Here is a 15,832-nt window from a genome sequence, read left to right as displayed (position 1 = left end):
AGGCTGATGAGCACCACAGATGCCTTCATGAACCTCAGCCATAGCTGTTAATGTTTCTTTTGGGTCTAAACATTTCAGCAATAAACCATCTCCCCCTCTTTTGTAGAGAGCGTTGCTATATATGATGTATTGCATAGATTGCAATTTAATTTTACTGCTGGCCTTCGAGGATGGGCCAGCCAAGTACTGCATTATTGGATGCCTCTAATCTTGTTCCTGTAAGTCATTATGTTTGACTTCCAAGACCACATTCCTTTTATTTAAGGGTGGTATAGATTTCTGGTATGTTGTTTGGCTTATGTCCCTCTGAGTATTATCCCTCCTCTTGAAATTCGAAACTTTTTGAGCCACATCATTAGCTCTATTATTCAAGAATCTTGGGATATGAGTTACATTTGCTATTTGAAATTGAGAAAGCAAATGTAATGTAACAACATAGTATGGCAACATGCTTATACTGTGACATTTGAAAATCCCTTTTACTTGGTTAACCACCAATTGAGAATCTCTAAATATGTCAACTGTATGAACTTGTAGTCTAATAAGAATTTCCAACCCTACTATTAAGGCTTCATATTCAGCTTGATTATTAGAGCAAGTAATTTCATCCACTCTGAAACCATGTGTGGTTTCTATTCCTTGTGGTGACTTAATCACTATACCAATTCCAGTTAGGCCATTGGCTTTCAATCCATCAAACCACATTTGCCATGGCTCAACACTAGCCATACCAAGTTCCATTATCTCTTGGCTTTCTGTTTGAGATGGATGGTCTGCCAAAAAATTGGTTAAAACTTGTCCTTTTACTGCCTTTTGGGGAACATATTCTAAATGAAATTCTGATAAGACTAAAATCCATTTGCCAATTCTTTCCCTCAACATAGGTCTAGATAACATATACTTAACTAAATCTGTGGTTGCAATTACCAAGACAGTTGTAGGCAAAAGATAGTATCTTAATTTCGTTGTAGCAAAATACAATGCAAGGCACAGTTTTTCTACAGCTGAGTATTTACATTCACAAGAATTTAAAAACCTACTAAGGTAATAAACAGCTTGCTCCTTGCCTTCTTCATTGTCTTGGGCTAAGAAAGCTCCCAATGAATCCTCTGCTACAGCTATGTATAACTTCAAGGGCTTCTCACCCTTTGGTGGCATTAGCATTGGAGGATTGGCCAAGTAGGCTTTGATTCCTTCAAAAGCAATTTGATGCTCTGCTGTCCACACAAATTCCTTTTCATCTCTTAACATGATAGGGGTCTGGCTTCAATGATGGCTTTGGCATTATTCTGGTCAATCTGTATTCCTTTCTTGTGTACTACATAGCCCAAGAAATTTCTAGATGATACGCCAAAAGCACACTTAAGAGGATTAAGTTTCAACTTGAACTTTCTCATTCTTTCGAAAGCTGCTTCTAAGTGAAACAGATGCTCCTCCATGGATTGGGATTTAACTACAATATCATCAATATAACACTCTAAATACCCTCCAATGAGGTCGTGAAAGATAGTGTTCATAGCTCTTTGATATGTAGCCTTAGCATTCTTCAGACCAAATGGCATTTTAACCCATTCGAAAGTGCCAATATTCCCAAGACATCTGAATGCTGTTTTGTGAACATCCTCCTCTGCAATGCAGATTTGGTTATAACCAGAGTGCCCATCCATCATTGATAAAATTTGATGCTCTGCTGAACTATCTACCAGCAAATCTACTATAGGCATAGGATACTCATCTTTTGGAGTTGCTAGATCTAAGTTTCTAAAATCAATGCATACCCTCATTTTACCATTCTTTTTAACTACAGGCACAATATTAGATAGCCATTCAACATACCTGGCTGTCCTAATAAAGCCTACCTTGAGTAGTCTAAGAATTTCCTCCTTAACTTTCTAAATCACTTCTGGACTCATTCTTCTTGGTTTTTCTTGTATGGCTTGAAATTAGGCTTCATAGGGAGCCTATGTTCCACTAATGACCTATCCAATCCTCGTAGTTCATTATAAGACCATGCAAAACAATCTTTATATCTCCTCAGAATAACCAACAATTGGTTCCTGTCAAGAGCATTCAACCAAACACTTATATAAATGGGCTGTTGTACAGAATATTCCCCTAAATTTATTTCTTCTAAGGGGTCTTGTATCTGAGAACTTACTGAAGTTCCCTCTTTGATTCCTTATGGCTTCGAAGCAATTTCTTTGCTGTGTTCTGTTCCCAGATTCTTTGATTCAACGTTTTTACCCTCCTCCACATAGACAAAGTCTGTCCACAAGGCTTCTTCTTCCTGTATTTCCTGGACTTTTGTTTCAATGTCCAATGCACAGTATTTATCAAGGGCCAAAACTTTGGCCTGTTGCTGCTCCTGTTTGCAGCCAATTATCATGGCCTCTTTCTCTTACTCTTGCACTTTCTGGACTATTGATTTTACATCCAATATTGAGAGCTTAATTAGAGCCAAGGACCTGGCCCCTTGTGTTTCACCTCTTTGCCTACAACCAGGCATCATTGTCATCTTTAACGACAACCTTTTCATCAGCACTCTCCTGGACCAAGTGCTTCAGGTGTATCACTTCCTCATCAGTCATCACTTCGGCTGATGTCACGACCCAAACCCGGCCCTATGGGTTTAGCACCGTAACCGGCCAGTAATCCGAGATTACCGAAGGCCTGCAAAACAGTAATACAGTAATACAGAGTACAGGGCCTGGCGGAAGCCAAAACAGTAAATAGACAATGCCCAATGAGCTGTGACAGTCTGTATGCAAAAAGACTTCTCATACATTTATACATAAACAGTACAGAACAGTATACACAATATTTACAATCATTCAAACTAGGGACTCAATCCCTGCATAACAGTACAGTAAACATTCAGTCTATACAGAACAGTAAGACAGTACAGAAGGGGGGAATCGTAAAACACCCCTAAGCCTTAACACGATAGGCTCGGAACCTCGCAGTGAGGCACATAGGCTGGCTTGACAAAACTGGAGTAACTCTGACGCTCCTAGCCGCGGTCTGGTGCCTGAACACCTACATATATATATGAGCAGTGAGCTAAAGCCCAGTGAATAACATAATGCGTAAAGGGGTTAAGAATGAATGTCCTTACAGTAATGAAAACAGTTCATTAAATCAGTATTTCAGTCGTTCAGTCAGTACAGTCGTATGTGGTACATCCATTAGCATAACAGTACAGTAAACAGTAGGTCTTAAAAGACCGACAGTAGTGATGGCCATCAATCAGTAAACAGTAGTGGTTCCAACAAGGGAACCGGCAGAGATCTCTGTAACAGTAACAGTAAACAGTAGGTGCTAAGGATGCCACAATACAGTTCAGAATATAGGACATACATTCATTCAATTAACAGTATTCAATTCAGAAACAGTACAGTTCAGTTGTTCAGAAAATAATCATTTTTGAACATATCTTTACACAATCGTTACTCACAGAGTTTGGGCTACAGTATGCTAGAGCGTGCCTCCCCAGTCGCCAACCCTACACAGTTAACAGATTGAACACACTAAGCTACACAGCTGGGAAAGATAATAACTTAATCCCTAATTTGCCTCGGTGTGTTCTATATCTATATCCTCAGTAAGATGCCTTAAACTAGGCCTAAGAATGCCTAGAATGGGATGAGGATGCAAAGATGCACTTTTAAAAGCATTTTCAGAATTTTCAAAAAACAGAGTCCCGCTCGAGCTTAGGTTTCCCCGCTCGAGCGGACATGCAACAAAGGTACACGCTCGAGCGTCAACTTTCCCGCTCGAGCGTGCTGTAAAAGTACTAGATGGGTGAAATCTCCGCTCGACGGAGGCTCGAAGCCCGCTTGATCGTGAGACACATGCCTCCGCTCGAGCGCCCAATCCTCCGCTCGAGCAGACTGTAAAACAGTGCAGAGAAAAATACTGGATGCTCGGATTCCACGCTCGAGCGCCACTTCCACGCTCGAGCGAGAGTGCAAAATCTGGAAAACCCAGATTGCACCTCCAAGCTCAAACCAAGTTTCAAAGCACTCAAAACCGATCCTCTTGGGCCCATTTTCTGGAAAACATTTATAAACACATAGAATAACATGGTTCAAAGCTCAATTTGAGAAATCAAAGCCCAAGGGTGTTTAATTCAAACTCAATTTCAAACCATTTTTCAAGAACAGGATGAACATGCAAACATGCATGAATTCAAATCATTTTGAAGCTTCAATTTGATGCTCTAAGGAGCCAATTGATCCAAAAACAAGATGAAAACATGCACCATTACAAAATTATGGACATGCATGTACCATTTGCCATGAAATCAACTCACAACTCAATAATTCGAACATGCATGCATGGATTATGCTCTATATCAACATGTATGAATTAAAACATAACTTAACTCTACAATTTAACATGGACCATGCAAGAATTAGCTCAAACACAAGAATGAGAAGATGAAATCCTTACCTAAGTCTTTGAATTAGAAGACCAGGAGCTCAAATATGTAATCTACACTTCAATTACTAAGCAATTCTTCAAGTTCCCAAGCAATTCAAGATGAACAATTCAATCTCTCACTCTCTCCCCCTCTTGGTCGACTATGGCAAGGAGAAAGGCTGAGCAATGTTTTGATCTAAGTGTATAAGTGTATACAAGGCTCAAATGTGTGTGAGATAGTGGCCACTAAGTGTGGCAAAAGTGTAAATAAGTCAAACTCTGGCAATTCATTGATATTTAATCTAATTTAATCATACCTAATCAATTTTCAGATAAATACACCATAAAATCACATAAATCATGATGATCGGGAAACATTAATCAATTCCCGGTTCGGCCGCCGATAAGGCCTTCAATTAACAGTTTAAACATAAAACATGAACATATCAAATAAACAATCAAACAGATAGAATACAAATTAACATACATACTCAGTCAATTCAGTTCCAGTTTTCAGTCAGTTAGTTCAGTACTTTAATCAGTTTAATTATCAGTCATAATCAATTCAGTTATCAATCATAATCAGTTCAGTTTGACGGTAATCAATGTTTATTGGTAAGCAGTGATGAGGGTTATTACAGCTGAGCCATCATATTTCCTCAGTATACTGAGTGGTGTCACTCCCTCAATATACAACTTGGCCTCTGCGAAGTCTGCGCAGGCTATGAAAGGTTGAGGATCTGCATCAATTTCTTCTCTCTCTCTATTGCCCAAGGCCATCATTATTTTCTGATGCAGAGAGGAAGGCACACATTTGTTAGTGTGGATCCAATCTCTACCAAGTAAAGCATTGTACTTAGCATTACTGTCGATCACGAAGAATGCCGTCATGCAGTCCCTGGTTCCCACACTTAGGTTGATGAGTAGAATTCCCTGAGCCATCTGTCTGTCTCCAATGAAACCAGCAATGGTTGTACTGGTTGGGATTAACCTAGGATTCCTTTTTCTTTATTTCTTCAAGGAAGATTTCGGTAGTAAGTTCACCGCTGCCCCATTATCCACCAAGACTCGGTTCAATTGTATCCCATCGAAGAAAGCCTTGATATACAAAGGCTTGACATGCTGTGTCATAGAATTCGAAGGATACTCAAAAGGATATGAGAGGTTAATACTCACCACTTCTTCGCTCTTATATTCAGTTTCCATTGGAGTAATCATTTCGAAATTATCTTGCACCATACTCACTTGTGAGTCTTCGCTAGAGACTGGAATTGGGTCAATTTCTTGCCCCTCTTGATTCTCATCTCCAGCTTGGAATTCATGCGGTAGTATGTGTACCATGTTCACTGACACTGAGCCAAATTGGATGGCTAGCTGTGTCTGTTTCTTCTTTTGGCCACCTTGTTCAGTTACTCCAGAAACATCCTCCATGTTGCTTTCTGGCACTTCATCCTTTGAATGGTCTGTCACGACTGGCTTTTCAACCAGAAATGTTTGTTCAGCCATGAAGGCTTCGAACATTTCTTCCTCAACCATTTCTTTCTTTTGGCCTAAGCCAACTTCTTTCTCCGTCTCGCTGTTACTCTCCATCAATGCCTTCTCCAATCCTGCTAAACTGGACTTCTCTCTGGCTTTTAGTTCAGAGTGAACTTTGGCCAACTGTTCTCTGCTGCAACCCATTTTGCCTTGTAGAGTTGGTTTTGGAGTATGGTCTGACTTTGCATTCTTCTTTCCTTCTTTCTGTACCAATGAAGAACTCTCTTCATTCTCTTTCAGGTCTTGCTGATACTGATTATACCTACGCTGAATTTTCCTCCTTTGTGATTTAGAAATTACGGGGACCATATTTGGTTCCTTTGTTTTTGGGTGTTTAAGTAATACACAATTGTTTGGAGCCACCAAAGGAGGTTTGACCATCCTACCTTGGTTTCCAATTACTTCTTTTTGGGTAAACACTTCCCTAGGTTTGTTCTGCATCACAAACCAATCTGGAACTCCAGGTACCCACGAACTTACTGACCCAGCTGTTGAACTGTTTCTTTCTTCCTTCGAAGTCACCCTCGAAGCTGGCTGTGAAGGCCACTGTTTGGCCCTGACTTCATGCTTTGGGCCTAACTCAGGCCTTTGATGAAGGTGTCCACTTTCTGTCCTGCGTGAGGCTGGTCTAGGGGGCCAATCTCTAGCTCTAATCCCACAAACTGAGCCCCTCTCTGACCTCCTATCGGAATGACTGTTCTCCACTTTGTAATAGTTAGGTGACCTGGACTCATGTAAAGGCCTCTTGTCCTTGGAATGCATTCTAACAACTGTTGGTTCAACCCTCAATGGCTGCTGCCTAACACCAGATGGATATGGCCTTTTATTGTAAGCATTGGTTGGTTTAGGACGTCTCTGCACATCCTTGTAATATTGCTTCCCATCAATTGGAAGTCCTTTCAACCACTTGTAGCTTAGTCTGCACCTAGGACACATCCTTTGCATTACAGCTGCCTCTAAGGAATCGTCATCCAGTGCTTCTTCATCAGAGTCTTCCCTCCGGTGTGAGAAACCTTGTCCAGTAGCTGGTAGATTTCCAGTGTCTTTCTTGATAGTTGTCTGGTTGGCCACATGTATCTGCGCATTGACTTCTTCTAATTCTTTCAAAGACAGGTTCTGAAAGTCCGGCATAATGACATTGGCTGCCACCTCTCCAATTTCTGGAAATGGATTACTGTTGATCCCCATGGCCTTTTCAGCTTTGGCTGGGAATTTCAAACTTCCTTTCCGAATTTGTTTTTGGATCCTGTCTCGAAAAACAATACAGTTCTTAGTCGAGTGAGACCAAGAATTATGCCATTTACAATATACTTTTCCTTTAAGTTCATCAAGAGATGGAATTTTAATGCCTTTTGGTAATTTAGGGAAGTTGGTCGCAAGTAAATGATCAAAAATGTCATCTGCCTTAGTTAAATCGAAAGAGTATTTCTTGTGGAGGTCTTTCTTTTTAAACTGCTGGTCAATTGTTGTATCCTTATGAATCAATGCTTCACAGATCACAGGTTCTTTCTCCACAATCTCTGCTGCATCGATCTCATAATTAGGATCTCTATAATATGTCTTGTACGACGCATTATTTTGATCTTGTTCCTCCTCTAGTAATGCTTCGTATCTAGACACCTTATAAGTGAGTTCTACTAAGTCTCTGAACTCAGTCGAGTCAAACTTCTTTTGAAGCCTAAACTCTAAGCCATTTTGAGCCAATCTCACAAATTATGACTCTGGCAGGATGACTCTACATTTATTTCGAGCCCTTTTAAATATGACAATAACTGAGTAGCCTTCTTGTCAGGCCTTTGACTCAATCTTGCCAAGTCTGCCATGGAAACCTCTGGCTCCGATTGGAAGAATTGGGCATGAAATGCCTCTTCCATTTGTTGTCAAGTTTGGATAGAGCCAGGTGTAAGGTTAATATACCATACAAATGCTCCCCCAGTTAGGGAATTTGGGAATAACCTTAACTTCATATAGTCATTATTAGTAAATTCACCGCATTGAGCAGCAAACCTAGTAACATGCTCCACTGTTGATTGGTTTCCATTCCCATAAAAAAGGGCAAAATCTGGTATCCTGAAACCTCTTGGGTATTCATGTACCCTGTCCACCAATTCTAGGTATGGTTTCCTGTACACTGGAGTCTGGACCCCCCGAGCCATTGGTCTACATATCTCTCTAACAATGTCAGCAATTTGGTCCCTTGGGACCATATTTTGTGCCTGCTGAACCACTACTGGAGGGACAAACACAGGATTTGGCGGGCAAACTTGTGTATGTGGTCCTCTTGGACCATAAGGTGGTCTATTTGGGACTGATTGTCCTTGCGGTGCAGGTTGCTGTTGGGGGTGTGGGTAACCCCTATGAGCCTGTCCTGCGAAAGGACCTGCGAAAGGTGCTGGAACTGGTGTTGTGTCTCTTCCATTTGTAGAAAAACCTTCCAACCCCCCGGGTATAAATTCGAATAAGGGATTAGTGAAAACCCTTGTGCCAGGTATGGCTTCGAACATGGGATTTGGAACCATTATTATGCCATTTTCTTGTACTGGGCCAGATCCACCAAATTGCATGGCTTTACTGTTAAGTATTGAGGCATTTTGACCTGCTATAGGCCTCGGAATAGGCTCGTACCAAGACTGAGGTGATGGTCTTTCATAGTTCTGATTACTAGTTTGACCATTAGAATGTCTATTAACTTGCATAGGCTGTTTATCTCTAGCCAATCTTTGCTGAGCGACATTTAAAACTTCCTCTATGTGTCTTGCGTTTGTTGTTTGGTGATTATTCATTCGATCCAAAAAGGATGTTTCCTACCTTTCCATCGTGTTTATTAACTGCTGTCCCATGGCATCTACTAGGCCACCCCATGGATTTATTGGCTGAGTAGATGGAACAGTGGATGGTCCAATTCCTTGGTCTCGTCCAATATTACGAACATGTGGTACTTGTTCTGAAGTGCTGGTCTATTCGACCATAGGTTCTAATAAAATGAGAGTTTCCACAGGATGTGTTATCACATTATCCTCTGGATTAGGTATCTCTACCTCTCCTTCCACGCCTTCTTCCAAGCGTTCATTTTCTCTTTGTCTCCTATGTCTAGCCATTTCAATTAGTCCCACTGGGCGTGCCAAAAATATATGTTGGCTTTTTGGCTTTCGAAGGTTATTTTTGTAATTGTGAGCGTGCCAGCAAGGATCAATTAGTCCTTACAGAGAATTAATTGCCAACCAATTATTAGACGATTGTATTTTAGTTCTTTCAGCCTCAATAAAGATGACTTTTACTGGTGGCTTGATTTAGGAGAATTAAACAAGATAACAATTAAATGAAGAACAATTGAAGCATCTCATTAAAATGAAAAACTTACAATGATCCAAACTCAATATCGTAGAGGCTTACAGCGACAATCTACTACCTGAAACTACTCCTATGAACGAAGTGCAGTGTAGGAATTTAAAGTACAGGAATGTAAAGAACAGGAAATGTAAGACTGGAAATGTAAAACTGGAAAGGAAAATAAGTAGAAGAAGACTGGTTTTTTGGATCTGAGTCTGGAGGCTTTTTCTAGGGTCTTCTCTGTTATTTATACTGCTCAAGGATGACCATCGAACTGTATTTCTAACCGTCAAACTGCTTCTCTATGATCGCTGATCATGTTGCCTCAAGATTAGCTCCATTACGCCATTACTTGCAATTAGGCTTCCCTCCTAAATTTGAATTTGAAATGTGAGTAACTGTTGAAGCCACATCACCTTGCATCTCTTTGTTGATCCACTGCTACTCAGATCTCGTAATAACCAATACTAACTGCCACGTGTACGATCAGGATTGAAGACTTGAATATTCTTCCTATATTATCCTTATTTTGCCACGCGTCGAATTGTAATTAGCTTGTACAAAATATGTAGCCAACACACACACACACACACACACACACACACACACACATATATATATATATATATATTTACTTTCTAAAAATTTGAAAATCTTTAATCATTCTAACTCCATTATATTGTAAAAATTTGAAATTATAACATTGTGTTTGAAAATGCAGGAATAAGTTATTTATAATAAATTATATAGTTTTGCACATTTTATCTCATATTCTTCAAATATGATGGTTGACATCGCAAGATAAACTCTGCCCATTTATCTTGAACAATGAGACTTATTGAACCAGTATTGTCTTTGACTACAATGTTAACATTGTATCTAATAAAAAATAATTAAAAAAACTTGTTAAAAGAAAATATTGTATTTAATAAAAAAATTAAAACGCTTGTTAAGTTTGAATTATTATTGTACATAGCAATTATTTATCTAAAGAAAATTACCTCGTTATAATATCAATATCATCATGCATGCAGTGACGACAAATAATGTGACCATAATGATATTCAACTTTTTAATAGCAACTTTTGCACAAATCAATCCAAAGGTTGTCAACATCAATTTGTTCGATGTATCCAAGTATTTGAAAATATGAAAACTACAAAATATTTGAAAAACATAAATGAATATATATATATATATATATATATATATATATATTCATTACTTGGGATGATAACAATTCTTACCTTTGGCATGTGTAAAATTACGTGTTCGAATTCTTTTGGCATTTGATATTACCAATGACTGTGAAATTGAAAATCTATTTTTTTGATTCCAAGATATCAACTTTTGTGATATAGGATTCACAGCAAGCCTAAATAGACATCAATATATAATTGCGAGAATTATATTGTCATATGTAATTGATTAATATTATACAATCATAACATACCACACTCGAATATGATTTGTACAACAGAATGAATGATTAGTATATAACTTGTTGTATTTGCATGTAGCGAGACATGGACCTAGAAGTTGAGAAAAGATAATTTATCAATATCAATATTTGTCTAGGCATCTATATATTATAAAAGTCAATGAAAAATAATCTTACCATAATAATCTTTAACTGTTAATCTAGTGGCAAATAAAATATTATCATTTTCCAGAGTATGATATAGTTGTATGCCATCAGTTGTTGCAAACACATCCCATAGAATTAGTCTTACTAATGTGAAACTGTTTTTATAATTAAAAAAAAAAGGTGAAATCATTCGTAGAGTATTTCAAATTTGCTAAAGACACATAAATACGTTATGGTATCATACCTTGTATCAAGTATTAAGATCTCTCTTTGTAATTATCATGATTTGTGATACATTGACGTTCAATTACACTAACAACCAAGCTAATCACATCTACATAATTTAGCATTGACATATTTATTATTTTGATAGTTTAAATTTTTTCTATTAGTAATAAACTATGTAAGTATATAATCTAGATAAGTATTATTTAGTAAAAATAATGTACCTATTAATTGAACATCTTGATGAAGAAATTGACCAATGTCTGATAATTTTTACAATTTTTAAAGACCCAATTACAATTTGTTGCAAGATAACATATAATCTAATCATAAAAAAATATAGAAATTGTCAAAACTCAAACAAAGTAACGAAGTCAATTGGTAATTAAAAAATACAATTATTATTATTTTTTTTCAAAAAACGTCGTGAGTTAAAAACCCAATCTCGAATTAAGTTAATTGATAGTTAAAAAGCACAACAATTTTTTTTTCAAAAAATAAAATGAGTTAAAAAATTCAATTACAAAATACAATTAAATCATCATCATCAATAGTAGGTGTTTTATGTAAACCTAATCAATACAATCCAATCATAATCACAAAATACAATCTAATCACCATTAATAGTGGGTATTTTTTGTGAACCTAATAAATACAATCTAATTTTTTTTCAAAAAAAATAAATTAAAAATACAATCACTGTGTGATTGTATTCAAAAAGCATGAATACAATCTTTTTTTTTTCTTTTTTTTTCAAAAAACACAGATTAAATGAAATGTAGAAACACACAATCATTAAAAAAAAGTTATCAAAATGGAGTGCAAAAAAAAAAAACACAATCACAAATTAAGCTAATTAAAAAAAAAAAAAGCAATGAAGTCAATTGATAATTAAAAAATACAATTATTTTTTTTTTCAAAAATCATAGTGAGTTAAAAACCCAATAAAAATTAAGCTAATTAATTGTTAAAAAGCACAACCATTTTTTTTAAAAAAATAATACAATGAGTTAAAAAATCTAATTACAAAATATAATCTAATTATCATCATAAATAGTGCGTAGTTTATGTGAGTCTAATGAATACAATCTAATTTTTTTTCCCCAAAAAACATAGATTAAAAATACAATCACCGTATCGAAAAATAAATTAAGTCCAATCACAATCACAAAATACAATCCAATCATCATCAATCAAACAGAGTGTAAAAGTACAATCACTGTATTGAAAAACAATGAAATCAATTGGTAATTAAAAAATAAAATTATTTTTTTAAAAAAAAAAACATACAAATTAAGTTAATTGATAGTTAAAAAGCACAACTTTTTTTTTTAATAAAAAAAAATTCAATGACTACTTTATGTGAATCTAATTAATACAATCTATTTTTTTTTTTTCAAAAAACATAGACTAAAAATACAACCACCATGTACTTGTATTCAAAAAACATGAATATAATCTTCTTCTTTTTTTCAAAAAACACATATTAAATGGAGTGTAAAAAAACATAATCATTTGAAAAAATTGTCACGACCCAACCCTAGGGGTTTAGGGCTGGAATCATAACTCACTACTTTATTCTAATCGTGGCAAATTAAATGGCGCAGGCAGAGACAAAAGAAAATAAAAATGATTAAACAGAAAATTTACTTCATTTTACTATTTTAATAAGAGAAAATACATTTATAGAGTTTTTATTATTTTATTATTCAGTGACCGGCCCTGAGTAAAAACAAAATGGAGAAAAAAATAAAATAAATAAAAGGAATAAAAAAAGAAAAGAAAAACAAAATAATGGTTCAACATCAAATTCTCGTGCGGGTTCTACTACGCGAGATTATGGGTCTCCCTTACAACTTGTCACCTGAAAGGGTAACAGCTATAAACACACAGCAGAGTGAGAAATATTATGCCAAGAGTATAAGGAATACAAAATAACCATGGATAGTTAGTCAAGCTAAAACATTTACATAACTTAATTTGAATAGACAAATTATTCAAAGTGGCAGAAACTGAAATACGGAAATTATGTAAATAAATAACCATAATCATGGCACAGAACAGAACAGAACAGAGGTCACATGAGTGACAGTCAAAACAGAGGTCAATAGATTCATGATCAACAGAAGACCACAAAGTTAAGTCCCCCAAGATATGAGACTCTCGTGGTGGTACTCACAAAACATAATTATTTTTAAGGTTATTGCTGAATACTTTTTAAAATTTAAACAAACATATCCATAGGTTTCATTTTAAACTAATAGAGTTCAGAAAATAACTCACGCAATTAAAATATTAATATAATTTATAAAACATAACTTATATAAAATAAATTATGATAAATTAAAATATACCTAAAATATATTATGATCACTCAAAATATAATATAACTCATCGTAATATTAATCCTTACTATTTTACTCCTATTTTTTTTCCGACTATTCACGCCAATTCTCTTGCTACTCTTTCTTTTTGCCCCATTTTCTTTTCCTTTGCTTTTGTTCTCCCAACCTGAAGCATATCCTCCCTATATATGGGAGGCAACCCATGATTAGCCACGCACATGGGTTCTCTTGGGTGTGCCACGTGTTTATGCCCAACCATGCTTAGATAGGCTAAATCCTAAGCCAAATCTTACTTAGATACGTTATTATCCAATGAGTGCCAATTTTTGCTTAATTTTTTTATTTAATTTTATTTTGGCTCGAAATCATAATAATCCAATTAAATTGTATCACATACAATTATAAAATTAATTATTTTATTTTACTACTACCATTATTATTATTATTGTTATTATTACTTTTATAATTTATTTATTTATTTATCTTTTGGTGTCATTTTATTTTTGTCTAATTCTTCAAATTATTTTATTTATTAATTTTATATTAGCACATACAACCACCATTATGTTTATATACATATGTGTGTGTTATTTAATTAAACAATTAGGGTGTCACAAAAATAAAATCACCATATAATCAAAATAAAGTGTAAAAAAACACAATCACATTTTCCACATAAAAAAAGGCAATGAAGTTACTTGATAATTGAAAAATACAATATTTTTTTTATTAGAAAGCACAGTGAGTTAAAAACCCAATCACAAATTAAGCACGACTATTTTTTTTTTTTTTTGAAAAATACAGTGAGTTGAAAAACCTAATTACAAAAAATAATCAAATCATTATCATCAATAGTGCGTAGTATATGTGAATCTAATGAATACAATCTAATTTTTTTTTCTAAAAAACATAAATTAAAAATAAAATATTGAAAAATAAACAAAATTTTAATCACAATCACAAAATACAATCTAATCATCATCAATAATTAATATTTTATGTGAACCTAATGAATACAATCATTCTTAATCAATTTAAAAATATAATCACTATATTAAAAAATAAATTATTTACTCATAGACTTTGAAATATTTTTCTTCCAAAATTCTGTCCCAACGCTACTGCCGCTGTGATAGGAAGGCTCAAAGATTTTGTCTTACTTTATATGAACTCTCTCTTTTCTCTCTCTCTCTCTCTCTTTCGCGCGCGCACCCAATTTTTTCTTTAGGTTGCTGTGTGCTGTGTAATAATGGACCCAAATTTTTTCTTTAGGTTGTTGTGTGATGTGATAGGGTTTAGGTTAGTAGGTAGTAATGGGTAATAGGGTTTAGGGTAATACAATTTTTTTTATTAGTCATAAAATTAAGAAATTAGGATTGAAATAATCGAGCTCCCACAAGGTTGTGGGTTAAAAAGACCCTTTTTCTTTAGGTTGCTGTGTGCTATGGTAGAGTTTAGGTTAGTAGGTAGTAATGGGTAATAATGAGTAATAGGGTATAGAGTAAGACGGAAATTTAATGGGTAATAGGGTTTAGGGTAATACGGATATATATATATATATATATATATATATATATATAATCAAAAAATTAAGAAATTAAGATTGGAATAATGGAGCTCTCACAAGATTTGTAGGTTAAAAAGACCCATCAAAAAATTAAGAAATTAGGATTAGAATAATGGAACTCTCACAAGATTTGTAGGTTAAAAAAACCATTTTTCTTATATAATAGATTTTATTTTTTCTCCCACAAAAGTAAAAAAAGCCAAACAAATCTATCTCAAATGAGTCTTTTTAGGCCCAGGCTAAAAGGCTAAAAAGCCAACACACATCCCAAAAGAATGCTATATATTTCTATATAAATCTAATATTCAAATAAAGTATTAGTAGAAACATTAAGAAAACAAACAAAATTGTCAAAAATAGAGAAGTAAAAATAAATAAATAAAAACCTTAAATTTGATGATTTTTTTTTTTTTTTATAAAGATAAAAGGAATTGGATTTCCTCCAGTCCAAAGGATATTATCTGGGTTCGTAGATCTCGTCACGAGTCTTATTTTGATAATTTAAATTATTTATTTTAGGAAAAATTAGTCTAAGGTCCCTCTTCCATTTTTAGTAATGAAAGAGATCTACAATATTATTTTATAATGTCTAAGATCCCTCACTCTCGCTCTCTCTTACTTCTTTCTTCTCTGTTCTCATTCTCGACCTCTACACACTCGTTCTCGACCGTTGTGTCTTTTCATTCACCGTTGCATATCTCTCTCTCTCTCTCTCTCTCTCTCTCTCCACTTTCGTCACTGTAGTGCCACCGACTAACCACCATCACCGCCATCCTTTTCGTGAGTTTGAGCTCTGGTCTTCTCCTTCCCTTATACTCA

The 15,832-nt window shown here is 35.1% G+C and overlaps 1 long non-coding RNA gene across 1 annotated transcript; it reads right to left on the bottom strand.

The window, feature by feature from the left end:
• Window positions 1-2,600: 2,600 nt before the first annotated feature.
• LOC145807989 (uncharacterized) lies at window positions 2,601-3,595 on the bottom strand. The gene is made up of 3 exons (XR_014351448.1): window positions 3,455-3,595; window positions 2,927-3,036; window positions 2,601-2,670 (listed from the first exon to the last, which is right to left on the bottom strand). It is a non-coding gene; the product is annotated as an uncharacterized LOC145807989 (long non-coding RNA).
• Between the last annotated feature and the right edge of the window lie 12,237 nt (window positions 3,596-15,832).

The sequence above is a fragment of the Camellia sinensis genome, chromosome 14 (genome assembly GCF_055761805.1).
Source record: "Camellia sinensis isolate YWXY chromosome 14, ASM5576180v1, whole genome shotgun sequence".
Lineage (NCBI taxonomy): Eukaryota > Viridiplantae > Streptophyta > Magnoliopsida > Ericales > Theaceae > Camellia > Camellia sinensis.
This window is presented reverse-complemented; position numbering and strand designations above follow the sequence as displayed.